Below are 27988 nucleotides of genomic sequence, written 5' to 3' on the forward strand. Positions count from 1 at the left end.
AGTTATTTAATAAGTTAAAAGTCAATTTCTTTTTTGGTTGCTTGAATTTTGAAATGTAACTATATATTTCAGCAACCTCCAGTAGGAAAGAACTATTTAGGCGTGAGAGAAGGTGGCGCAAAAAGATAAGATAGGCTTGAGCTGCCAAGCAGAAGGCCTTAGTTGTTGCTTCAAACATTTCTTTGTAAGTGTTAGCGATCTCTAAACTTTTAATGGCACAGCAAATCATTTAATTTTTAGAGCAATTAAAATTATTTGGAAAATGTGCATTTTGAAGGATACAGTAAATAAAATTAATAACAATCCTTGATTATGCATAGAGATGGTCAGACCCAGGGACACAGTTGTTTCAACCAGACTACAGTCAAACAATAGGAAGCAACAATTATTTGTGTGTCAGTGTACTTGAACCATCACCACAATGGGTCACTATGACCTCTTGTTTATTGAATGAACCCTGGAGTGAAGTATACTGGTTGTAGTTATTTAATAGATGGACAGTGGGGCCAACTAAAAAATGGAGTCCCCCAATACAATGAACACCTGGGGTGGTTAGAGGGAATTCTAGGAGGTAGTCTTCAAAGTCTCCAGAGGATAGTCATGATCATGGAAGTAGTAACTGGGGTGATTCTGGAAGTGTTCCCTAGCCATAGCGTAGGCTACAAATTCAAGTTACCAGTTGGAAACTGAATGTGAATGCAATCTGAAGTTATAACTACCAGCTGAACATGTATGAGTAACTAATGCTACATAAATCAATCAAAGTATGATGTATTGCTCACCTCATTAAATACTATAAAATTAAAAAATATAAGTATTTGGTCATATATTAATACATTTAGTATGGGTACTGTTTTCAATCATTAATTGATTTCTGTGTGGAGTGAGCAGAAAATCGATGGATTTCACATTCCTCCCAAGCAGTGATCTTAAAGTCATGCTAACCCCAGACAATGGAAAAGTGGAACATCACAAGTCATAAATCTGATCATTCTCATAGCACATAAACACAACTTTAAAAGGTCTTTGTGTCCCTGAGCTTAGAGTCTGAAGGTGACACAGAGGAAACAGTTGAGTTAATGGGAGGAAAAAAAAGTAACAGTATATGAAAGAGGAGTGGAGTTCTTTACAGGAGGTAAGTCAGTACTGCTATTTGTTCATGTGGGTAAGTTGGCCATCCATCAAAACTTGGTAGGCAGGGTCTACCACCTGTATCAGCAGGCACAATGTGGAGATAGGTCTTTGCTATTTTCCCTTCTGTTTCTACTTTTATCTTGACAATTTTATATAACCTCACCTCTGGTATAAAACCCCTTCCTTGTTTGTATTTTGGCCTCTCAACTTGAGATAAAAATGGTTTACGGATCGGACCTGGTAATATTTATAGTGAACCCAAATGGACTTCAATTTTTATATAAAACTATTTTCAGTGCATTAAAATTTCATGGTACAATATAAAAAATCAATTGCTTGAACAAACATATTATCATATATTAGACTGATGTATGCATTCATAAAAACTTACAAGATTATTAAAAATGTAATTTGTTTCCATATTGTTTACAAGTCAGGCTCAGGTAGGTTAAATGACTCACTCAGGGTCACAAGGTAGGCAGGTCATTTTACTTGAACCCTGTAACTTTGTTGTTTAAAGTCAAATGTTTTAGCCACACCACAGTGCCTATTCATCTAAGCCTAGTTCAATGGGATCTATCCTTTTTTTACGGCATTGCTCCTTGATCTTGATAAAGCAAATGGAACTAAAAAGCTTTTCCTTCAAGAAGCCCGCTTTAGTCTCATGGCCTCTGCCAGGAGTAATTTATGGGAATGAGGTAATGCCGTAAGTTGACACTCAGTACGTCCTCTAATGATGGCCATAAAGGTTCTAACTGTTGCAGAACAGGCTCCCCACGAGATTGCTAAATCCAAAGATCAGCAGACCAAATATCAGTTAAACCCTTGATTTTACTAGGCTGCCATCTACCCATTCTAATCTATGTTGTTTTTTTTACAAAGTACTGTGATATAATGGTAAACCAGAGTTTAATGGTGCTGTATCCTATTGTGCCAGTTATTAGACACCTTTTTAAGATTCTGAACCTACATTTGATGATATTTACTTATTGGTGTAGCCTTCTAGGAGGACAACTTTTACTTTAAATGTTCCATATGATCTAAGGATGGTGCTATCTATTTGCTTCATCTCTGTATCACTGATCACATCAAGTGCATTTTGCCAGAGGACACATTTTATACTGGGATTACCTTATCATTGCTGCATATCTTGCAGTTGCTTTATTTATTACTTTCACTTTTGGCTCTTCATACTGTATTAATAGTTCTTTATCACAGTCTGCCATTTATTAAATTATATATGAAAGACAGTGTCTAACACTGAATTTAACATTTAATAGAACATTCAGAAATAAAATTCATTAACAGTAGAAAAAGGGTAAAGACTGCCAAGTCAAATTAATAAGAAGAATCCCCAGGGTGACATGATTATTTTCTTCGGGTTGCAGACCCTCAAATAGTAAATGAAATGGCACGGCTTGCACTCCCAGTCATCCTTTTCTGCTATTCTTGGGAGCAGCCCTGAAGAGGCAAGGGTTTCACGTTACAGCTACAAAAGTGGATTCTAAAAAGACGGTTTATCTCTGAGCTGCACCTTGGCCAGTTCTTCTCTGCATCTCAGCAGAAGCCTGATAACTAAAACTGGGGAATTGGCAGCAGCAAATAAATTTGGAAAACACCCATGTGCACTCAACTTATGGCTGTTCACTTCACTTTCAAAATATGCCACCCAATAATTAAATGTGTAGAATCATAAAGCTTGGAATAGTCAGACAGCACTTTGTCATTAACTTCCTTGTCTCCCAAATGGATTACTGCATCTCACTTTTCAGTGATGCTACAAAAAGTATTAAAAAATTTAAAATGCTACATGAATCAAACACAATGAATATGTCACCCTTCAAATAGCTGTTAGTAACAATGTTGTCTTTAAAACTTTGCTACTGATATACAAAGTTGTTAATTCCATCACCCTAGATTATCTGTCATCGTTGCTTATCTCATATGGACTGGCCTTCTCACTATTCCAAACATACATAATACAAACACTTAGCCAACACTCATTTAGTTTAACAGCTCATACTTAATGGAATTCTCTTTCTAGGTCTGTCAGTGGAGTGTTGTCCATGCTTATATTCAATTTAGCTTTAAAAAGCCAATTTTTTGCTCTCAGATTTTAGTTGGAGACTGAACCTACCAAGTGGTTGACACCATCTCAGTTCATATCCAGATAGATAGATAGATAGATAGATAGATAGATAGATAGATAGATAGATAGATAGATAGATAGATAGATAGATAGATAGATAGATAGATAGATAGATAGATAGATAGGAAATTCAGCCCAACAAAGCTCACCAGTTCTATACACTGTCACACATGTGCATCTGAGGATCTCCTTGAAGGCTCATTCAAGGTAAATGGTAACCCACCAGGGCGAGAGAGGGCACTGTTGCTTAACTTGCTCCCTTTTTCCCCATAGCTCCCAGAAACCTCCCAGTGAAGGAAATTAGCTCCAACCCTTCCAGTCTTCCCATTATAAAAAGACTGGGTGCCTCAATTAAGTTGTCTTGTCTTGATGAGACCGGTTCTGGAGAGTCAAAGTTCTGAGAATACTTTCCGTTGTTGTGTTTGCTTACCAAGCACTATAGTAGTTTTAATTTTGTTCTTGCTTGCCCTATGTTAAGTATTACAAAATGGCACCTGTTTAAGTTTGTGAAATTTGAAGGAATTAAAAGGAACTACCCGGCTGGAGTCCCAAACCTTTTTGAGTTGTTCCGGCTTTGCTTAAACCCATGTTCGACCATCTCACAACACTTAATTCTTCTAAAATAACATCAAAATATAATAAAATAACATCTGGCTTTGAAGGTCTCTAAAGTCGTACTGTCTACCACACTATATATTCCAAATGTTTATGGTTCTCTCCGTGAAGAAAAATGTATTATTTGTGACAAATTCACCCTTATCAAGTTTCCAACTGTGTCTCCCTGAACTTGACCCACTGTACCAATTTCCTTCATAATTTTGAACACTTCAATCACATCATCTCTTAATGTGCTTTTGCTTAAAATAACAGACAGACATAGATAGATAGATAGATAGATAGATAGATAGATAGATAGATAGATAGATAGATAGATAGATAGATAGATAGATAGATAGATAGATAGATAAAACTGTTTATATAGCCTAAATAAGCAATACATTAGATACAATAGTGATACACAAAAATATTTATAGATGTAGACATTAATATGGAACAAAGAATACAGGATGTGCCATAATTTTTAGATGCAGTTGATTGACCTCGGCACCACTGCAAAGCACTATGTAAAGTGAAGACAGATTGTTTGGCATTTCCTTCAGGTCTAAATTTCAATCTTTAATTTTTATTGTCCCATTACCAACAGACACATTTACAAAATGTTGTACTGAGCTAGCAAGATTACAATACATCTACCAAATACAAACCTTGAAGGGCAGATTAGAAAGAACACACAGGCACACGAAAGAAATGTAACAATGGTTGATCCCAGGATGGAATGCGTCTTGCACTTAAAGTAGTCGATAAATAGTGATGAATAAAATGAAACTAATAGGTCCATGTGTATAAGTCGTAGTATTGTCACGTGTACAGAGTACATTGAAATTCTTAGATTTTTGTGTCTGACCAACATGCAACAAACACATCACCACTTTCTACTGCCATGATAAACAAGAATGTATTAAAATACACAACTCAGTTTTATTTTATAGAAAACACAACTCAAATTACATGATGTACTCCTTACCCTTTTCCATACCACTTATCCCGTGACACTCCGAGTGCCTGAAACCACACGGAAAGCAATAACCCTTACATCTACAGAGCTCTGAATGAAACATGCAAAGTAGTTGACTATCTTGATCCTATTTGTAGGCTCTTCTGATAGGTAAACATCAAGCAAATGTTTTGTCCAGCCTAAGTCATATGATACAGTAACCGAGTTAATATCCATGACCAGCCATGATTATACTCTTTGGACATGGACCTCAAACTTTAAAATCTACTTTTTTCCATTATTTGATCCTAAAATAATCAATTAATAATAATTATTGCATTTTATATAGCGTTTTTCTCACTACTCAAAGCGCTCAGCAATTGCAGGTTAAGGGCCTTGCTCAAAACCCCAACAGAGCAGAGTCCCTTTTGGCATTTATGGGATTCGAACCAACATCCTTCCAATTGCCCATGCAGATCCCTAGCCTCAGAGCCGCCACTCTGCCTTAATTACAATGCCTACCCTCCAAAGGCAACTCAAACCTAACATTTAAAGCAATCAGTATACAGGATTTAAAATTGCTTAGTTCTGTTAAACTTCTTTCAATTTCAGACCATCATAGATATCTAGCACAGCTAGTACCCAAGTATATGGATTCAAACTATAAGATGTTCACTTCTTTTAATCTAAATGAAAATAAAGCATGATATTGTGCTCTGAGAGTCAGCAAATTCAGGAAAACCTTCTGCTTATATCAACAATTAGACAATTAGATTGTATTTTAATGTCCTACTATAATCAAAATGTTAATGACTAGCCATAACAATCTGAAATATCAAACATTATTCTGACTTGTGACTTTAAGTATCCTGCCAGTCCTTGATACACATTGCTGAGCACATGGTGAATTTCTGTGAGTGTGTAGATTTAAATTTAAAAGCAGCCTAACACATTCAGATAGCAAAGAAGTAAGGAGAGCATTTTAGTTTATACTGTGTATATGTTCCACCACTGACAACTGTCAGCAAATAAAATCTTTTGTTGATAAATGTGTGTTGTTTTCCCAAAGCAAAGTTTGAGGAAAAGAAGATTATAAAAAAAATACAAGATATATTCTGATTAACCAAGAAAGTTGATTATACAAAACTAGATGTTTCTGCTTGCATATATTGTAGCTGAGTTTATAATGTATTATTGTCTAACCAATGGCACATTTATTATTAAAACCACTTAGTAAAGCACAGGGTCATGGAGGCTGCACTCTATCCAGGGATCATCAGGCATAAGAAACAGACCAAGCCTGAATGGAGTATAGGTCAGTGCTTTGCATTAACTTTTTTAAATAATGAACATCCACTGCACCAAACTGTAAAATCTGTATGTGAAAAAATTAAAGTTATTTACAACTTCCAACATTAAAAGAAGTCATGTTAGCGTTTTTTATATTGCCAGTGTGCAGCAGAATTTTTGTTTATTTTTAATGTTAAAATGTTTAAGGGAATGCCAGGTAGAATACAGAAAGTACTGTTGTCTCTTAAGGACAAAGGTAAAGGAGAGACGAGCATAAGGAGTGATGTTCAAGTCTAAACTACTCCCTAGTATAAAACCACCTGCCCTTACAATGCAGTGGTAATATTAGCCAAAACATTGCCACTAAGTCAAAATTACATATAAATAGAAATAACATAAAGTGGAGCTAGCTTTCACATATATTTCATTGGACCTTTCTTTTAACACAACTTTTCAACCAGTAATTAAAGATAATACAATAACTTGCACTAATAAATTAATAAATAAAAAATATATGGAAAAGAAAGAAATAACTCTTCTCACCTTCGATTCAAAGTACTACTCTGCTACTTCCTCTTCCTCATGACACCCAGTAGTTTAGTGATATGGAAAATAAACTCCCAAGTTTATATTCAGTACTTTAATGTGGTGTTTTCATATCTTACATTTTAATCTTTTCATTTGGTTTGCAAAGACTTATATTTAAAAATATGAACTGATAAATCCTAATGACCTCAATATCTGATTTCACCTATTCCCCCATCCTGTATTTCTACTATACAATAAACCATCTCAGTAACTCTGATTACACAGTTGGCATAAAGCATTGTTATATTTTTTCCTTTATGGAAGGTAGAAAAAAACAAAAGCTTTTCTAAGCAATTGACTGACTGAATTCACAAAGCCCATGTAGGCTGAAAAGCTAACTGTGGTCAAAAAGTTCATAAAACCATAGTTAAGTGCAATTAAATGCCAACCCATTCTAGAGCAACAAGCTGCAATGAAACAATACCCATTGTACTTGCCCCCATGCCACCTCAACGCCTCTTGATATTAGCTAGTGGATGAATACACAAATACATTGACCCAAAAATATTAAAGTTTAAAGGTCTTGGTGTGGTATCAGTGTGCTACAAGTATTACACTAGCATCATCACACTCTTGGTGACTCCATTATAACAGATTCTATAATACTTTAGGGTATCTAACCAGGAGACACAAGCTTATTATTATTATTTATGATCTTCTCAGGCTTCTCTGGCTTTACACATTAGCAGATCACACAGCCTGTTGTTGTCCTCCTGCTGTTTTTTGCACCCCATTCCCCTAAAGCTGTGACTGAGCTCAGTATATTTAGCCATTAAGCAGATGTAAACACACAGGTTTTGGGGGCTGAACAAGCAGGTGAATTGAACCTAAAAAAGCCTGACATAGACATGCCTGGGCACTTTGAATCAATAACAGAACTGATTAATATGCAAATTCAAGACACCCAATGAAGGCATGTCTTCTGATCACGTGGGCAATCTGAAATGATATAGCCGCTTGCAACATTTCTGGTATATCTAAAGTTGACCATTGCAAACTACAGGTTGCAGAGCCACCAATGGAATCTGAAGCTGCAATTTTGGGCTACACAATTAATCTTTTATAATAATTGTGAATTGTGGCACATAAAGCATTCCGTTTAGCACTTGTTTTTCCAGTTACTGAGCACAAGTGTATCGGAGAATATAGTGGACTCACATCATATGAGTATACCGTGCTGAACACATTTTTTAGGAGTGTTTAGGATCCTGAACACCATCCTTCAAAAAGTCAATTTCTTTCTCTTCAATTTGCTGCAACCTCCAGAAAAAAGACAAGTGTAAGTAATTTTGAAACTGGATCATTTGACACATTGTAGACATTTTTAATACCAAATAGAAGAGAATCATCCGTAATATAGAATTGTTTTGTATTGACCAGAAACGCATACTGTGTAAATTATTGGAACACACCACTCAAACATTTATACAACCATCTACAATTCAATTTCATAGTGCGTGAAAAGTACATAAAGCAGTACCTAATCTTGAGTCCACAAAACAGATAACCGTTAATTATTGTTTATGTTAACACAGTTCACATCAGACAGTCTATGGAAAGCAAATTCAGATAACGGACGTCATCACGTTTTATCTGTCAAGATAGGCTCCGACTAAAACTGTGCAAAGATGGTTTTCAAAGTGAACATCCATGGTAAGAGATACATCCTCCCATCTGCAGCTATTTTACCGATTTTGTGTTGCCTTTATTCAAAACTATGGACGGAACTTGAAATGGATATGAAGGAAGTGGAGCTTTATGCAACCATAACTGAATTATGGTGGAGATGAAGTTTTAAAGCATGCCTGAGCATAGTGGTTTATTATAGTGCCCATGTAAACAGCACATTTTTTTTCATTGGTGGAGTTTGACACCGTTTGACACATCTGGCGGTGGGAGTTTTGGGGGACAGTCAAACAATAAAAAAATCTACATTTTTTAGAGTCACAACCATACTACTATATCGTATCCCTCCATCATAATGCAAGTCACATATCATAAATTGTTCATAATAGAAAGTTACAATATACCCTAAATCTCCCTAACATAAATAGGTTAAAACTATGAGTTAGAAAGTAGGTGGAATGATAGTAAATTGTAATTTAATTCTTGATTAACTTCATCATTGAGACATTTTTGTTTATTATATATTTTGTCATGGTAGTGTGTGTGAAGTTTCACAGAGGTCAGCTTAGACAGCTGTGCGGCCATTTGGACAGGCAGCACATTCACGATGTGGGCATGTAGAAACCGGTGTGTGACTTTGTGGTCATTTGAATTGCTACTTGAGAATGAGACATGTAAAAGTGGAAAATACTGTATACAAAATAAACAAGCTAAAGTGACTTCTCTCAAGCTAAATATGAATCTGTAATATTGTTCAATAGAATGTTTCTGTGTTTTAAGGCTAGGTATCGTTGAATGATCATATTCGTTGACTAACATATTTACATTAGCTGTAGCCTTAAAAAGAAGTTGAGGAAAAAAAAACTAACCTTTATTGCAGCTTTACGTTAGCTACATAGTGCACCTGTCATTTTGTTCAGGCCCCATTAAACTCGGCCTATGCATTTTCCTCAACACCTGGAAAGCAACTGCATGACTGGACCAGACCCTCGAGCTTTGATCGGACAGGCTGTCTTAGAGATCAGTTGAGCATATATCTTGTGACTTTAAGTCTAATCTAAACACTGTATATAGCTTGTGCCTATACAGTATATAAATATGCTGTTGCTATATCTTACATAGTGTGAGTAACAGTTGACTGTCTGATAATGTGAAAATATTGTGTAAGCATTAAGTGAACTTGAAAAGTATTTACACAGTGATGTTCCTTTTCTGATGCTGTATGGGTATTCCAGTACTGGGGTAAACCAAACATTTTAAAGCCACAGTCCCCAAAACGTTATACCTTCTAGTCAGGGCCCCATTTAACTTAAACCCAATCCTGGGAATAGGGCATGATCTTGGATTTGTACACACTTAAAACAATGGTTTTTTAATGGCATTTTATGGTTCTTAACTGGGTTTATGTTTCTTCATCAAGCCATTGCCTGATGGTTGCTGGGATGGGTCCTTTGCAATTGCAGTTGGTTCTTTGAGCTTGACAAAACTGTGTAATATGTAGAAAAAAAACCTGAAATCTTTAATGTATTAGTAAGGGTGCAGGACACTAACAGATTAAGAAAGCCTGGAGTTATCCTGTGTTATTGGATGTATGTAGCAAGAGTCCTTTTAAAATCATGAGCCATAGGTATTTCCCTACCACAGGGGATGCACAAACCAGTGTGTTTCTTTGTTCTGGTCCCAAGCCCAGATAAATGGGGAGGGTTACGTCAGGAAGGGCTTCCGGTGTAAAATTTTGCCAAATCAATATGCGGACAACAATACAAATTTCCATACCGGATCGGTCGAGCCCCGGGTTAACAACAACAACCGTCACCAGTACTGTTAGCCAACTGGGTGCTGGCAGAAATTGGGCTGCTGTTGGCCAAAGAAGAAGCAGAAGGAGAAGGAGAGGGGGGAGACTTGTTTGGAGGCAGGTAAAGAGAGTGGAACTGAGGGTAGGAACTTTGAATGTTGCCAGTATGACTGGTAAGGGGAGAGAGGTAGCAGATATGATGGAGAGAAGGAAGGTTGATATATTGTGCGTGCAACAGACTAAATGGAAGGGAAGTAAGACCAGGTGGATCTGAGGTGGATTCAAATTGTTCTATCATGATGTGGATAGGAGGAGAAATGGAGTAGGGGTTATTCTGAAGGAACAGTATGTCAAGAACGTTTTGGAGGTGAAAAGAGTGTCAGACAGAGTAATGATTGTGAAGCTGGAAATTGGAGGTGTGATGATGAATGTTGTAAGTGCATATGCCCCACAAGTTGGGTGTGCAATGGATGAGAAAAAAGATTTTTGGAGTGAGTTGGATGAAGTGATGAACAGTGTACCCAAGGGACAGAAAGTGGTGATTGGAGGGAGAAAAGGACCTGTACCGATTGGCTAGATAGAGGGACCGAGCTGGGAAAGATGTGCAGCAGGTTAGGGCAATAAAGGATAAAGATGAAAACGTACTGTGTTGAGCAGATGGAAAGAGTACTTTGAGAGGCTGATGAATGAAGAGAACAAGAGAGAGAAGAGGTTAGATGATGTGGAGATAGTGAATCAGGAAGTGCAACGGATTAACAAGGAGGAAGTAAGGACAGCTATGAAGAAGATGAAGAATGGAAAAGCTGTTGGTCCTGATGACATACCTGTGGAAGCATGGAAGTGTTTAGGAGAGATGGCAGTGGCGTTTTTAACCAGATTGTTTAATGGAATCTTGGAAAGTGAGAGGATGCCTGAGGAGTGGAGAAGAAGAATACTGGTGCCAATATTTAAGAATAAGGGGGATGTGCAGGACTGTAGTAACTACAGGGGGATAAAATTGATGAGCCACAGCATATAATTATGGGAGAGAGTAGGGTAAGCTAGGTTAAGAAGTGAGGTGATGATTAGCGAGCAGCAGTATGGTTTCATGCCAAGAAAGAGCATCACAGATGCGATGTTTGCTCTGGGGTGTTGATGGAGAAGTTTAGAGAAGGCCAGAAGGAGTTGCATTGTGTCTTTGTGGAACTGGGGAAGCAAGGTGCCTCGAGAGGAGTTGTGGTATTGTATGAGGAAGTCAGGAGTGGCAGAGAAGTATGTAAGAGTTCTACAGGATATGTATGAGAGAAGTGTGACCATGGTGAGGTCTGCAGTAGGAGAGACGGATGCATTCAAGGTGGAGGTGGGATTACATCAGGGATTGGCTCAGAGCCCTTTCTTATTTGCAATGGTGATGGACAGGTTGACAGACAAGATTAGACAGAAGTCCCCATGGACTATGATGTTTGCTGATGACATTGTGATCTGTAGCGATAGTAGGGAGCAGGATGATGAGACCCTGGACAGAAGGAGATATGCTCTAGAGAGGAGAGGAATGAAGGTCAGTAGCCAACAAGACAGAATACATGTGTGTAAATGACAGGGAGGTCAGTGGAATGGTGAGGATGCAAGGAGTTGAGTTGGCGAAGGTGGATGAGTTTAAATACTTGGGATTAACAGTACAGAGTAATGGGGATTGTGGAAGAGAGGTGAAAAAGAGAGTGCAGGCAGGGTGGAATGGGTGGAAAAGAGTGTCAAGAGTGATTTTTGACAGACGGATATCCGCAAGAATGAAAGGGAAGTTCTACAGGACGGTAGTGAGACCAGCTATGTTATATGGGTTGGAGACGTTGGCACTGACCAGAAAGCAGGAGACAGAGCTGGAGGTAACAGAGTTAAAGATGCTAAGATTTGAATTGGGTGTGACAAGGATGGATAGGATTAGAAATGAGTAGATTAGAGGGTCGGCCCAAGTTGGATGGTTGGGAGACAAAGTCAGAGAGGCGAGATTGCGCTGGTTTGGACATGACATGACAGAGAAAAAGAGGAAGGCCGAAGGGAAGGTTTATGGATTGGTGAGAGAGGACATGCAGGTGATGGGTGTAACAGAACAAGATGCAGTGGACAGAAAGATATGGAAGAAGATGATCCGCTGTGGCAACCCCTAATGGGAGCAGCCGAAAGAAGAGGAAGAAGGTATTTCACAAACATGTTACCATCTAGTCATGGATATTCACTGTATGGAGCCTGTTACAGATATTAATAAAGTGATTTTTCTGGAACCTTCATGTGGATGGGTCTTTTAGGAGCCAAAATGGTTTCCTTATGGCATCACTCTGAAGAACAACTCTGACACATATACTTTTTAATAGTGTAGTTACTACTAATAGTAGTCACCTAGTATGATTATGGATTATAGTAGACCTTTTAATTAAAGTGAATGTTTACCTACAGCAGACATATGTGATCAACTGTTGTGGGATATCCCTAGGCCAGAGGTTCTCAACCTTTTTTTTTTTTGGCATACCCTTTCTAGGAAGATAATGTTTTGAAATACTATAATTTTTTTGGTCTTAAATTGTTCTTACTCTTATTAGGCACAAACATCTAAAGGGTGATACATCTTCGATCCCTCATCCCTAATAATACTGTACATTTTTTGATTTTGAAAAGTGATTTCTAATAGTTTTTGTGTTGGTGCATGTTTTAATTTTTTTTAATATAAAACAAATGTATTTTAATGAATTATTTCTCTAATATAAGACCAGTAATTTTGTTTGATATGGAATAAAAAAATCAAAAACCTAAAATGTTCATACTTTTACTTTTTACTTTTACATATTAGTCCAGATCAAAAGAAGTATTTACATGTTACTTGGAATTTCTAGTAAAACAAAGAACAATATAACTCAAACTTAATGTGAATAATGAGTATGCATTTTGGTTCTCCGTTTCCATCTATTTATTTTTTAAGGAAAGTTCCTGAACATTAACAACTCTGTCGGGAACAAAAAAGCTTTACACTATGAATTAGTATTAGTAAATACTAAAATGTTAGATATTTTTATTTTGTAATTAATAATTGTTAACTTTAGCCTTTATTTCTCATTTTATACTCTTCTACATTAGACTGACCATGTTTACGACTGTTACAAAAATAGTTTCAGTAAACAATTTATTCAATATAGTTATGAACCTTAGTGAGAAAGACACACAGACACACACGCATTGTGCAAACATCTTGTTAGTCGGTGGAGAAGGTGAGTAAGACGGCACTCACCTGTTAAGATGTTCTTTTACACAAACATTCCTTGTTCTTGACGTGTGGTTTCCGGAATGGCTTGCTTTTGACATGGATTGACTCAAAGAGGTGGTCAAAGAGAGGGTGGGGAGAGACTTTGAGTTCAAGAACAAGAACAATTCAGGAGAATAAGAGGGGATGGGCGAGACAAGAGCAACGTGAAGTGGAGGAACTTAAGTGAAGTGGAGCCCAGGGATGTGGGCCCAGGCAATATGTTTATTCAAAGGCCACTTGTCCAGTTTGTGTGCCTGTGTCTGTCTGTTCCCTTGTGTATTAGGTTGGAAATGCTCAGCTCTGGTCAATATCTATTTTGATATAAGACTACTATAACGCACCAATTGAAGAACACATTGAGTTACACAGTACTAAAATCTATGTGAGAAAATTTAAAGACATTCTTAAAAAATGTTCTTTTTTATTTTTACTTTTTTAAGAACGCAAACCTCGGCAAGGCTGCAGTGGCTACTTTCAAACCCCATGTTCTAATTCATTGTATAAAGGACACAATGGCACCACCATGTAACATAAGTTACCATCTAAATACTTCTGGTACTTAGGGCTACATATTAATATTGTCACATTTAATGCTTTTACAAAGCAATCAGGTTGTCTTTACAATAATTTATTAATCTTACATGTAAGATTTTATTGTGCTTTGATTTTACAAACATATGCAGTATGTATGCTCGTAATGCAGGAGAACCCCATACCATTTAGCATACCGATGAATAACATTTTCTCACATGGTACATTTTTGAATGGTGAGCAGTCATGATGGCTTGTTCTCTGAATAACAATCATTTAGAGAAAGAAAAGAGAATACATTTTTGCTAAACTTAAATGTTATTTATTCATTACTTGAATATCAGTAATTTACAATATTTTCTGCATTTTCAAAAACTGGGACTCATATTTTAATGTGTTCTATATTTTTATTGTAAACAATAAACAAGAAACAATATTGTTAAAAACACAAAATGTTGAATTTTTTAACAAATTCAGCATTTAGCACTTTCACATTAACAATGTTTTGAGTGATTCTCTTGAAAACTGCAATGGTTCTACTGTGCTGTGTGTTTACAGAATGCAGCATGCACAGTTGGCAACACAAAATCCATTTATCATTGTACTGCTATTAATTGAAACTAATTATCACAATTACAATATCATGAGTAATAATTACTAATTCTGTGGTAATAATGCATTTGGAATGCAACTTATTCAAATGGATGTCTTTGTCACCAAGATATACAGTACATCAGTTTTTAAAGTAATATGAGTCCTTCACAGTTTTAGTCAGCTCTAAAAAATGTTAGATGTTTAAAAAGGCTTTAAATTATGATGTAGCTGTAACAGCGTACTGTATATTGATACCATCATGATTAAAGATCTGCCAGGGATCCAACACTAATAATAATAAAACAAATAAAAGTTTAATTTTATTTATTTAGCTTGACTAAACAAGACTATAGTAATGAGAGATGCATATGGCAATAAAATAGCCTTTTAATGTACACATCTCACTAGCACACAACTCAATTAGGGTCTATTGGTTCATCATGGTGAACCCTCTAAATACAAGATGAGTTTCTTTATGCAAATTAATCCATCTGTTTACGCTTGTGTTACAGTAAAACTGCAATATACCAGAGTGCCTTTTCCTTCTAGTGAAATGATAAAACCACTAACGCAACACTGGCATGATAGATGACAAAAACACATCAAAATGGCACCCCATAATGTGTGTGTTTACAAGTTTTTGTCTCTTATCTGTTTCACACTTATGGAAAACTACACATTTGTGTCGATTTATTCAGTACACTCTGTCCTGATTGTGTGGCTGGCTGAATGTGGAAACATCCAAACTGGACAATCCCACCTCATCACGAAACCTGCAAAGATTTTTTGTTGACCAATGGTAAAATCCCCCATTTAAAATAAAATATGAGGTATCACTTTAGATTAGGTGTCCGAAATATGCTGTACTTACCATGTAATACATGTATAATTACAAAATAACAAGGTGTTATTACCTTGTACATACTGTGTAATACAGTGTAATGCTAGGATGAAGTACTCAGTTGTAATTGTTATTCCACAATTTATATACATACATACTTATAAAAACTGTGGAATAATAATTACAATTGAGTACTTCATTTTAGCATTACACTGTATTACACAGTAAGGACAAGTTAACCATGTCTAGTTACTCTATAATAATACAGGTAAATTACATGGTAAGTACAGAATAATTAGGGACATCTAATCTAAAGTGATACCAAATATGATTTCATATTATCTATACTAATAAAAGGCAAAGCCCTCACTGACACACTCATCACTAATTCTCCAACTTCCCGTGTAGGTAGAAGGCTGAAATTTGGCAGGCTCATTCCTTACAGCTTACTTTAAAAAGTTAAGGTTTCATTTCGAAATTCTACGTGTAATGGTCATAACGGTCGACAACGTCCGCCATGTTAAACTTTCTTATTTATGGCCCCATCTTCACGAAATTTGGTAGGCGGCTTCACTGCGCTAACCGAAACCGATGTACGTACTTATGTCGGTGGTATGACGCCACTGTTGGCCGCCATATTGAACTTTCCAACGGTCTTTGTTACTTATGGTCCTATCTTCAAGAAATATGGTACACGGGTTCCCAACGCTAACTGAATCCTACTTACGTACATATATACATCCATAGCCTGTAGCTCGGTCACCGTGTGAGGCGGCATTGGGTCCCCCATCCCCACGCCTCCCACGTAGTTGGCTGCCTGCCTATATAAGGCCATCCGTCGCTCCGGTCTCTTCATTCCCTTCCTTGCTTCGCCACGGTATTCATGTCTCCCTGCTGATAACTGCAGCCTTTTTATTTAATCCACGGCTTCTCCGCTGTTTTATTGTTCATTTATTACGATTATAGTTATTGTTTAGGTATTTTAGACTTACTTTACATTGCTCAGGTACCCATTTCCTTTATCGTTCCAACTGTACCCCCATTAACATATATATCGAGGTGATCACCATCGATCAAAGAACTGTCACTTACCGAGTTTTTTCAAAGCCCGGAGATGGCGCCTGCCTTTTCCATTCTCTGTGTTACATATTGCACGGCCATACCTGGCTCACTCTTGACATCCAGAGGAACATTGTGTCATATGACGGTACAGGAGATAATTATACTACACAGGAGCACTATAAGAGTGAAATGCTTAAGCCCTTCACCTACGGTTCTGCATGTGAGTTTATGGCTGCCGCTAAATTGTTCGGTTGTCGCTTTCAAGTGTATCAAAATGGCCAAATATTTTACACCTTTTGACAACCGCCAATGCCTCTTAAACATCTTAGATTCACAGGTGACGATCTGAGTAGTGGACACTTTGATGTTTATGAATGTTTAAACTCTAAAAAGCTGGATGTGAAGTTATCGATGAAACCGGTTGTATGCTTAAAACGCTTGACAGATGCCGAATGTCACTTCAACACAATAAGTCCTGCAAATACTAATGTAATTGAAACAAACCATGAAACTCAAACCGATTATGACAGCAGCAATCTAAGCTGTGAGAAAACAGTAAAAAGGAGGCGTGTCAGACGTCGTGGTACATTTTCTGGTGCACATTTTACTTCAAGAACTACCTTTACAACCGAAAACATATCAGTCTGTGGATTCAGTTGTAGAAGTGGAAGACGCGGTACACTACCCAGTAGAGTTTCTCCACACTCTGATTCCTCCAGGCACTCCTGAGCATAATCTAATTTTGAAGGTTGGGGCACCAATAATGTTACTGAGAAATTTACAGCCACCGAAACTTTGTAACAGCACGAGACTTCAGGTCACGTGTCTGCAAAACAACCTAATTGAAGTAACTATTTTTACTGGCAGTGGCTCAGGGGAGAGAGTTTTTATTCCTCGCATCCCCATTATACTCTCTGATCTCCCATTTCAATTCAAACACCTCCAAATTCCAGTAAGGCTCTGTTTTGCAATGACAATTAGTAAGTCTCAGGGACAGACCCTACAAAAGGTTGGCATTGATTTGAGGCAAGATTGCTTTTCACATGGCCAACGGTACGTTGCATGCTCAAGAGTAAGCTCAGCGCACAGATTGATCATATTACAACCGGAGGGCCGAACTGACAACATGGTATAGAAAGAGATCCTTAGCAAATAATTATTGGTATATTTTCCCTCAGTTTAAAAAAGGTTTACTTTTCTACTTAATAAAAATTTTAAGGTAGTACTTCGCCGCTGCGAAGCGCTGGTATTTTGCTAGTGAGAAAATAAAATGTTAACACTTTTTATAGGACCCCTAAAACACAGGGACAGGAGATTTACTTGCAATATACAACTGCATTAAACTCCACTTATCTGAACGGATCTGTAAAATGAAAATGAAGTACAGTGAATGAAATTCACTCATTTCAGGTTAGATTCACAGGGAGCTGGAACCAATCTTGCTCAGAAATGCTAAACGTTTTCATACATTTTCACTGAAATACTTGACCTGAAGTTTGTAAAGACAGCACAGAGACTTCTCATTGACAATATCTTTGTTATAATAGTTTCCATCCATCCTTTATTAAACCTGCTTAATCTAGTTCTGGGTCATGAGGGCTGGAACTTATCAAAGCAGCATCAGGCACAAAGAAGAAACCAACCTTGCACAGGAGAGTAGTACCTTAAACATAACACAAATGTCTTTGGTATGTGAAATAAAAACTAAAGTGTGCATTGACAATCCCATGTAGGTGCAGTGTGAATATGATTTCACACAGACAGTGCCTGGGATGGTACATAAACCCAGGACTCAGAAAATGGGAAGGTGCAGTGCTAAGAGGAGCCAGAGGAAAGGAAAAAAAGCCAGCGGGTAACACATGCAAGAAGACCTAAAGTACCCACAGTGCTTTGTTTATTTGGATAATTTGTACCTTTTGATGTCCAGTTACCTTCTTCTCCCTTTTACACTAAATTCACCATGTGCAGTAAATAAACTTTTTCTTGTTTTTAAGATTTTGGCCCACTTGGTGACATTTTGGGTTTGGAGATGGTTCAATAGTGTCTCCTAATGATAAGCATGGTCAGAATTTCATTCAGACATTGCTTTCTGCAGCTGGCCAAGTCTGTCTGATGTACTGTAACTTAGCATTTCGTGGCACCTGATGCAGTGTAGGAAAAAAATAACACAAGCTAGGTGAAGATATTAAAATAAATAAGAGTGGCTGTGCTACCTCACAGTCTCACAGACTTGGGCTCAGTTTCAAGCCTAGTCACTATCCATGTGGAGTCTGCATATTGTCCTGGGTCCATTTGCATTCCCCACACATCCCACAGCAGTGTCTCTTTTATTATCCCTAAATTGCTCGTTCTGGGTTTATAACGGAATGGCACTCCATGTAACTCGTAATGGATGAACGAGTTCTAGCTCCCTATGGCCCTACACCACAATAAAAGAAGAATAAACTTAGAAATAAATAAAGCCACCGACTTTGGAATTAAATTCCAGCAGGCTGCCAATTATTGCCTCTGGCACTGTGCATGCCTTGCAGCCGACAAGCGGAACAGAAGTGTCTGTGCATTCATGTAATGGGCATTGTTTAAAGCTAAGGGTGAGGCACAGAACAGTGGGCCTCACAAATTCCCTGGCAGGAGGAGGATAAAAAGGAGAAATCTAGAATTAACATAACAGACCTTCATATGAGCTGAAGGGCAACTAAGCAGCATCTCCCACAGCTGCCAAAAGAAATGACATTTGGCAGCTCACTTGCTCAGTGAGGAAGGCCTACATGCTTTCATGCACCTCCCACCAATTACTGTCACCACTCCAGGACAACATAAACAATGACAGACAGATAACCTTTGCCCTTATCACCTGCTGGATTATTTTTTCAGACCAAGGACTCCAGGACAAATTCCAGCAGAATGTGCTGCTATTCAAATGGGACACAACCACCTGTCCAATCCGCCATTACTCAAACCGACAAATCATTATGGAGAGACAGCAGGTGTCACAACAGGCTCTGGTAAGGTTTCCTTTTGATACCAAGGAGTTCCCAGGGTGATATCTAAAGACACAAGATTCAGTCAGATTGGCCATTAATAATCTGGGGTCCTGTCTTGTGCCTGATAATACCGGGATAGACTTCAGCTAATTTGAAGACAGATTGTTGCAGAATCAGGAAATTGATAAATAATGAATGATGCTGGGTGGCACAGTACTTAAAGGCTCTGACAGAACAGTCTAAGGACCCGCATTCAAATCTTGGCCAGGTCATTGTCAGTTTCCCAGTGGCACTGTGGGTTTAATCCCATATCTTAACACATACATGCAAGGTGAACTGAGTCACACAGAAAATTTAAAAGATAGCTTGGGGTCAGAGAGAATGGTCATAAATCTCATAACTAACTCATATCTCGTAACGCATTGGGATCATCCATCATATTTACTTTAAATACAATACTTGCTTCCCACTTTAAAATTACAGAGAACTTGTGAAATAAAAAAGAAAGTAAGCAAAGTTACATTTTTAGAATAGTGGGGGTGTGTGAAATACTAAAGTGTTACCCACTGACATAGTAACAGCACCATGCATTATATGACGGTAAACAAGCTTTTCTTTGAACCAAAAAATCTGGGTTTAACCCCTCTCCACTACATTAAAATTTTTTCTTAGCCTCTATTTAATCATGGATTCAAACTGCCATGGTGGATCCATATTGTCTCCGAGTTATTTATTGTATTTTGAGGTCCTTAGCGCTAAAAAGAAAAACCAAGAACACTGTATATAAAGACACTTTTCCACTGCTAACAATTGGGTATTTAAGTTTTTAATGTAAAATTTGTAATAACTTTTTACCTTTCCACTTTCTCACATGGGCAACGGCGAGTACCTCACGTAGTGTATATATTTATACCAACTGTCTGATGATTTCCAACTTTATGCTTTTTGTTTATGCTGGCATTTTCCTTAATTCTTAATACTACATTTGTAATTATTGCACAGTAAGTTTATAAGTGGAAATGTGCTTAGGAAGAAAACAATTCATTAGGGTACAATTGTAACTAATGTCTGGTTAAGTTTGCTGAGGACAACAGAATCATTACAGATGGACCCTCATTGTTCTGTCCATTTGGGAATCATCAAATATCAACATAATGATATTTTATTGAGGTCATTTAAATAGGGACAGATAATACTTTCTTGAAAGACCTATTACTGTCAAAACCTTCTGTTTGTTCTTAAACTAATTGGCAGGTAGAAACTCTTAACCACTTCATGTTTTATCTGGGCATTTTTAGAATTTTGTTTCGATGTCAGTATGCATATCCTTACAGAAATCTGACTTTCTCCCTCAGTCCAAAGATATACTGGGAGGCAGCTGGTCAGTATAAATTCCATAAATGTGTGTGGCTGTGCTTTTGTGCCATATGACAGACTGGCATTTGTGAATATGAGATTAAGCTTTGGTTCTGGATAGGTAGCTATAAAAATAGATGAATGGATGTGAAAGAGGGCCCTGTCAAAGTATGTGATGTGTAAATATAATGCAGCAAACTATAAAATTAATGTACACTGAACTTGCTTGAAGTACGCTCACTACTTTCTTAAAGCTCCAGAATCATGGCCTTGATCCCCAGCCTGGTTGTTGTCTGTGTGAAGTTAATCTTGTGGATTTTCTTTGGCAGCGCTGCTATGGTTTGCACCCTCATCCCAAAGAGATTCTGTTAAGTTGATTAATGCCTGTGATCTCAACATGAGCTACACATGAGTATGTGTGGTGCGTCTTGTCCTGTGACTGACAAATGCTCCATGGATGGTGACTTCTGGTTTTCAAACAATTGCAGAGAGGAAAGGAATGCAAAAAGTGAGCTAAAAATAATGAATGCATAAGCATATTTTCCTTAATCTTCTATGAAGATGCAGGGACATGCTATGCATTTCAAATAATACAACAACAATGAAATTGTACAATCATTTTAGCAATTAAAGCACAACATCTGAACAGAGGCATGATAAAACTGGCCAGGAATGATTCACTGTAGACATGTGTGTATTACTGGTGTCTATCTGGGGTCGGCTCCTGGTTTGAATCTTAGCTACTAGGATACACCCTGGTGCTCCATGACCATGTCATGTACAAAGCAAGTTCATAAAACAGGCAGTGGATGATAAAGTTATCAAATGATCATTTCCAAGCTATGTGAACATTCTTTCTACTTCACTCCAAATCACTGCATGACGAGACACTTGAAATCAGTCGAGGCAGTAGTCCCAGGCTCACCACCAAGTAGTGCTATTCAGCTTGACAATGCTTTACTAATTTTGGCTTGCTATTATGATTATGGTCTAGACCTATATATTTGGGGAACATAAAATATGTGCATAGCTTTTAGTTAAAACAGGCTCACCACTGATATGTTGGGGACTTTCTCAACCCAACACCATGCAGCAAGCAGTAACTCAAGCCATTCATGTCACAGATCTGAGGTACATCTGTGCCACACGCCATGCTGGCAGAGTCAGAGATTTTTTTTAAGGTCACAGGTCCTCTAGTCATAGTTACACAGAGAATGCATTTTGTTCAAGATCCATGCTATATCTGGAGCCACACCACATCTGAGTAGCAAGAGCCTGTTTTGTGAAGTTTTGCGCAGCAATTGTAAGTTATGTGTCACAACAAGTAGAAAGTATAACAAAATCAGATTTTGCAAAAAGTCATTTATCCTTTAGTGATGTATATAATTGTTCTACAATATGGTGGTATATGTACAAATAGGTGAATCATTTTTTATAAAAATTACTGATTTTAGCAGTAGTACTAGGGTGTTGTACCTTGTTAGCTATTATGAATGTAGTAAGTCAAACAAAATGACACTTGACTTTTATTGGCTAACTACAAAGATTACAATATGCAAGTTTTTGAGGCAACTTCAGCTCCTTCTTCAGGCAAGATGTACATTATATATATCATATCTCTTCATACCTGAACTTTGCCAAAGATCACATTGCCACTCCAACAACACTACTGGGAACATGGTTTATGGACTGATGAAGCTAAGATTCAACTGTTTGGGAAGAACATGCAGCAGTAAATAAATCCACATCCAACTATGAAAACATCCCAATGGCCAAGTATGCTTGAGGGAGCATCATGATTTGGGGCTGCTTTGATGTCTTGGGCCTGGAGAACTTGCCATCATCAAACAGCAAATGAATTTCCTAATTTATATGGGTATCTTACAAGATAATGTCAGAGTGGCTGTCCGCCGTGCTGCGGTTTAGCAGAATTTGAGAGATGCAGCAGGACAACAACCCTAAACATTGAAGTAAATCTACTACAGAATTTCTTAAAATAAAAACAGAAAATACACTTTTTGGAGTGTCCTAGTCAGAGCCCAGCCCATAGAGATGCTGTGGAATGACCTCAAGAAAGCTGTTCACACAAGATATCCTAAGAATATGGCGGACTTGACAGAGTTCTCTCAGGAAGAATGATCTAAATTCCTCATGACTGTTATGCAGGTCCGATCCGTTAGAGGCTGGAAGGAAGTTAGCCCAGTTATTTAAATGCAGGGGATCACATACATTCAACAGCACACAGTGAATGTTTGATGGGTTTGTTCAATATGGACATTAAAGATGATAGTGTTTGTGTGTTATTTGCTTAAGTATACTGAGTTTGTCTACATTTGTGACTTAGATGAAGATCATATCACATTTTATGACCAGTTAACAAAGAAAGGCAGGTAATTCCAAAAGGTTGACATATTTTTTCTTGCCACTTTACATCGTTAGACTTCTGTTCTAGTCTCCATGAGTTCAAAACTGCTGTCATAGACTGCTTCCATGACCTCACACCCACAAGATACTTCATTCTTGCTAGGCTCGAGTGAGAATGAGCATATTTACTTTTGTTATAGTGACTTCACAAGAGGTTTCCAAAACCTGATAAATTAATATTCTGTCTAATGACAGTGTTTGTAAGCTGTATTCAGAGATTTCTGGAGGTAGGGAGGTCAGAAGTTTTGAGGTAAGGCTGTTATACTCTCTAGTGATGGCACTAGTGAGTGATGACATGTTACATAAGGATTAGCGCATCCATTTAAGAATTTCACTGTACTCTGTCCACATGACAATAATGACCCTGTAAAGCTGCTGTAAACACATTCATCTTTAGAAAAAATCATTAGATTGAACTTCCCTGTGCCACAGAACAAACACACTACCAAAACGGTCAAGACTGGTTCAGGGATGCTGAAAAATGTGCAAATTCTTCAAGAGGTCAACACTAGGAGTTTGAGTCCAATAAAATAACTCCTCACTGCACACAGTATATACATTAAAATGATTCCAAATTAAGAGTAACAAGACACCAAAGTGATTAAACATGACCAAGAAAACTAACATAGATGTCCATTAGCAACACATTACAGGCGGCCGTTTCATTTAGATTTGCCCAGGAAACAGGAGATCTCAGACAGATGGAGACACAGCCGGATTGAAGCATTAAATTCTGTAAGGATTTAAATTACTTGCACTTTTAAGAGCTTCAGTAGAACAGCCAGCACTTTATAGAAAGCAGTTCCCAGTGTCAACTTACATTAGATATGTCATTTTCTCATGATCAAAATCGTTACGAAAAGTACATGTGACATTTACAGAAGGATAAAACACCGCAGAATACTCTATGGGGCAAGTTGCAAAGCCAAGCCAGAAGCATTCAGCTCCCACACACAGCAGGCGCTCAGCACATTTTTACTCCTATTCTAAACTGTACTAAATAAAGCTTATGCACTCCCACCACCTCACTCTGGCTAATCTGGTGTTCTGATTGGCCACATTCTGACAACAAGGAAAACAAATGAATGACTTCTTAAGCTGTATGCATGCTCAGATAATACAAAAGATACTTTAAAACTATAATGATACAATAAAATTATCAAACTATATTGCAAAATTATAGACTAGTTAGCAACTCATCCTGAAACTAAGTGTGCTGATGGGATTTACATGAAAGGTAACTTTGAGTCACACCAGGTTGTCTTTTATTGTGACAGCCCTTAAAAGGCCAGTACTTGCAAGCATTTGCAGTATGAGAAATAAAGCAGCATATATAAAAATGTTTCCTGTGTTTCCACGACCAAATGTTTAGCAAATACATTCTCTTTTCAAAAGTGATTAAGCTTAGGGCCTAGTTATGGTCAGCCATCTCATCGACATAAGCCTCATCTCATAGACTATTGGCAAATATTTGTGATACACTAAAAGGCAAGGATGGGCTCACTTAACTTACCCTGCAATACATTTTTGAATATACCCAGAAAAACTGCCAGTGTTAGATTAACACTTAAACTATATATATTTTTTCATATACAGAATATATAGTGTTATTGCATGATACATACTAATCATTTATGCAGTACTCGCCATTTGAAAGCATTTTTAAATAAGTTAAAAATGGTACTGTACATGGATATACAGCAAGAACATGAACAAATTGTGAATGCATTTTAATTATAAACTTGAAAAAACAGTACACTTAACAAGAGCATCATAACAAAATTAAATACTACATTTAAATGTCTTTCAGAGTTGACATTTTCAGCCCTCCATGGCATGACACATTATGCTCTTGGATCAAAATTTCACCTTTTTACAGTTTTCTTCTTATCAGCAAGGCAAAAGTCTAAATTCAGATGTTCCCAGACATGTTCAATACGTAAGGCGTTAATATTGTCATATCATCAACTAAAATGCTAAATTTCGTTTTGTGGTCTGTGGTTTCAAATGCTTATTGGGTTCACAGTAATCTGCCCTTCCAGAAGATACCGGGCTTTTTAAAAACCGTTTCAATTGACATTTGATAAGCGTGCAATCATTCTTTAACTTCAGATGCGAACAAAATGAAACTGCATCCACCATCGAGAATCGCAGGGAGATATTACAAGCCAAACAAAGTGATGGTTCATGACAGAGTATACGTTTTGTGCCTCCGGCCATAAAGAAGGAGTTTACAAGAAACAACAATAACACGGGCTAGACGAGGGTTTCTCTTCAGTGGGACATTTCTGCAAAAGTGGCCCCTGGAAACACGTGAAGCAGTAACTATTCCAGTGACAGCAGCAGATGCGAACAGTCACTTGTACTCTATTAAAGAAAGAAAAAAAAAACCGTGTTCTTCAGGAACTCAAGTCAAGGCTGACTAAATTGGGTAACCAAAAAACAAGCCAGGCTCTTATCGCTACCCAGAGCGGTCCAATTCGGGACGACAGTGCCAAGTTAGCAGCTAGTAGGCTGCACCAAACTGTGTCTCCCTGTAACAAAGTCATCTCCGCTAAATATTTTGCTTATGCCCTATGCAGTTGTCTCATTTGGTGGTCATTCAGACCACGCACGTCAAAGAGCGCGGCTTGCGGTTTAGGTCTATGTAGATTAACGCTAAACTGAAAGTTGAATCTTCCAACTCAGTCGAGTCTGCACAGGACTTACCTCTGCGTTGGGTGGAGGGCAGTCTCTCGGCTTAGCGCACAGGCAGGGACGCACAGGCTGCTTAGTGAGATCAGCATTTTAGTATTTTGGAGAGGGGGGCGGAGGGGTAGGTGCGCACCCGAGTGAGAGAGCGTGCGATTGGAAAGAGCAACGCGATTCGGCGGCTCAGTGGAGAATTTCAATCAGGCAACAGCTCCATCTAGTGGTGAATTTAGGTAATGATCACTCAGGCTTCAACGTGGGATCGTGCCTTTAAATGTAGATCCTCTAAGTTGTTTCTTTTACATTCGTTCCACAAAAACTTCATTATAGTGCTTCAGTTCAATCCTTTTCCTTTTTGAATACATTATTAAAATAACTGATAACCATATCCTCTAAATTTAAATAATTACGGAGGAAAAAGGAAAAAAGAAATACACGTACTACTGCTTTCCTTGTTTGGCTGTAGCAACGGTCCTTCTATACAAAAAAACATGAGATCATGGGAGATTTTGGATATACAAGAAATAACATGGATGGCATGGTGGTACAATGTTTATTTAGTGGAGCTACCTCACAAATCCCACATCCAGGCATTTATCTGTGCAGAGTTTGCACATTCTCTTCATCTGTGCAGATATTCTTTGTACACCCAGTATACTGTATAAGTGTCTTAGACCACTTGGTGATCGCAAATTGACCATATGTGAGCATGGTTGTGGTCTATGCCTTCTTGGAGTAGTTTCCTACCTTATGCCCAGTGATGGCTTAATAGGGTATGAGAAGGTTATGAATTAAAATGTAAGAGTTCATTAAGATAGTGTAAAGAGATGAAAGAATTAAAGAACTTATTAGGTCAATGTTTAAACAAGGTTAACAGTATAATGGTTTAGACTTGTTTGTTCAAAGTAATACAATGCCAGCTCTGCCACAAATCAATATTTATTTCTTGCTAAAACTCATTCTCTTGAGCCTGGTAAAATTAATAACTATTTAATAAGCACATGGATATGTCCCAATTAAAAACAAAAAAGGGGTAACTCATATTTATAATTGCCTACTTGAATACTTTCTAGGAATGCAATTATTTTTTATCTCAAAATGGGTAACTTTTACAAAAGTACAACATAATCAGAAACCCAGAAACACAAAATACTGCAGGAAGTGCTAAAATGATTTTTTTTCTGGCATTATACATTATATATATGGATTATGAATTGCCACAGATATAAGGCAACTGAAATGGGTTTAGCGCATCTTAAAATGATAGACTCGAGCCATGTTCACCAAGTGGAAACAAATAATAGACCATTGGATTGATACACAGGCTCAAAATAGAAAGGTGTTTGGGATTTTCTTGCTTGCAGTAAATGATTAAATGTCTGTGTGCTGGTGGCTGACCATTGTTTGTAGTGAAAAAGTCAGCAATATAATTTGATGTCGGAACATTCTAACATCACTGGTTTTGTGTGAAATTAATTTTGAAGTACATCATAACTTCTTGAATGTGTCAGGTGGTTTTTTGTGCACTTTGTCCTTCAACTTCTCATATTTTTAAATGCTTGAGCATAAGGAATGTTGGCATCAGTGAAGTGTTCAGAGTAAATCAGGAGAGATCTCTGTATTTTCTAGTCTGAAACGTTTCTGCCTTAGGGCTTTATAAGGGTCTATAATGCAAAGACTGGTGTAGGTCGGAGATTGATTTTTGGAGGGGTGTAGTCCACTAACATAATGATAAACTCGATTACGAATTCTGAAGAGTTAGGCATCATATCCTGGTGGATTATCAACATAGACTTCCATTAATGCAAAAGGTAAGTAGCAGCTGATACTGCAAATGTGTTCCAAATAGTTTTTTCTTGTACCTCCTGTGGAAGCGATAATATCTTTAAATATGGGTGGTGGTTCAAATAGAGTGAGCAATACATCTCCATTTTAATAACATGTTTTCTACACTGTGAAGATGCAGATGACCACTATTTTGGCAGGTTGATTCAGCTAACTGGGGGGCTGTAAAAAGCAACATTCTTACGTGGGTATGAGAGGTGAATGGAGGAAGATCAGTTTATATTCAGGAATACATGTGAGCATTTTTTTTAA

General features: G+C 37.6%; 1 protein-coding gene across 1 annotated transcript in view; it reads right to left on the reverse strand.

Moving 5' to 3' along the window:
- The window catches only part of tmod4 (tropomodulin 4 (muscle)), a 106141-nt gene extending 80129 nt beyond the window's left edge, over nucleotides 1–26012 (reverse strand). Inside the window, exon 1 of the mRNA XM_039750733.1 lies at nucleotides 25910–26012. The gene's annotated coding sequence lies outside the window, so the exon portion shown is untranslated. The remainder of the gene's footprint in view (nucleotides 1–25909) is intronic.
- Nucleotides 26013–27988: the final 1976 nt, after the last annotated feature.

Source organism: Polypterus senegalus, chromosome 1 (genome assembly GCF_016835505.1).
Source record: "Polypterus senegalus isolate Bchr_013 chromosome 1, ASM1683550v1, whole genome shotgun sequence".
Classification (NCBI taxonomy): domain Eukaryota; kingdom Metazoa; phylum Chordata; class Cladistia; order Polypteriformes; family Polypteridae; genus Polypterus; species Polypterus senegalus.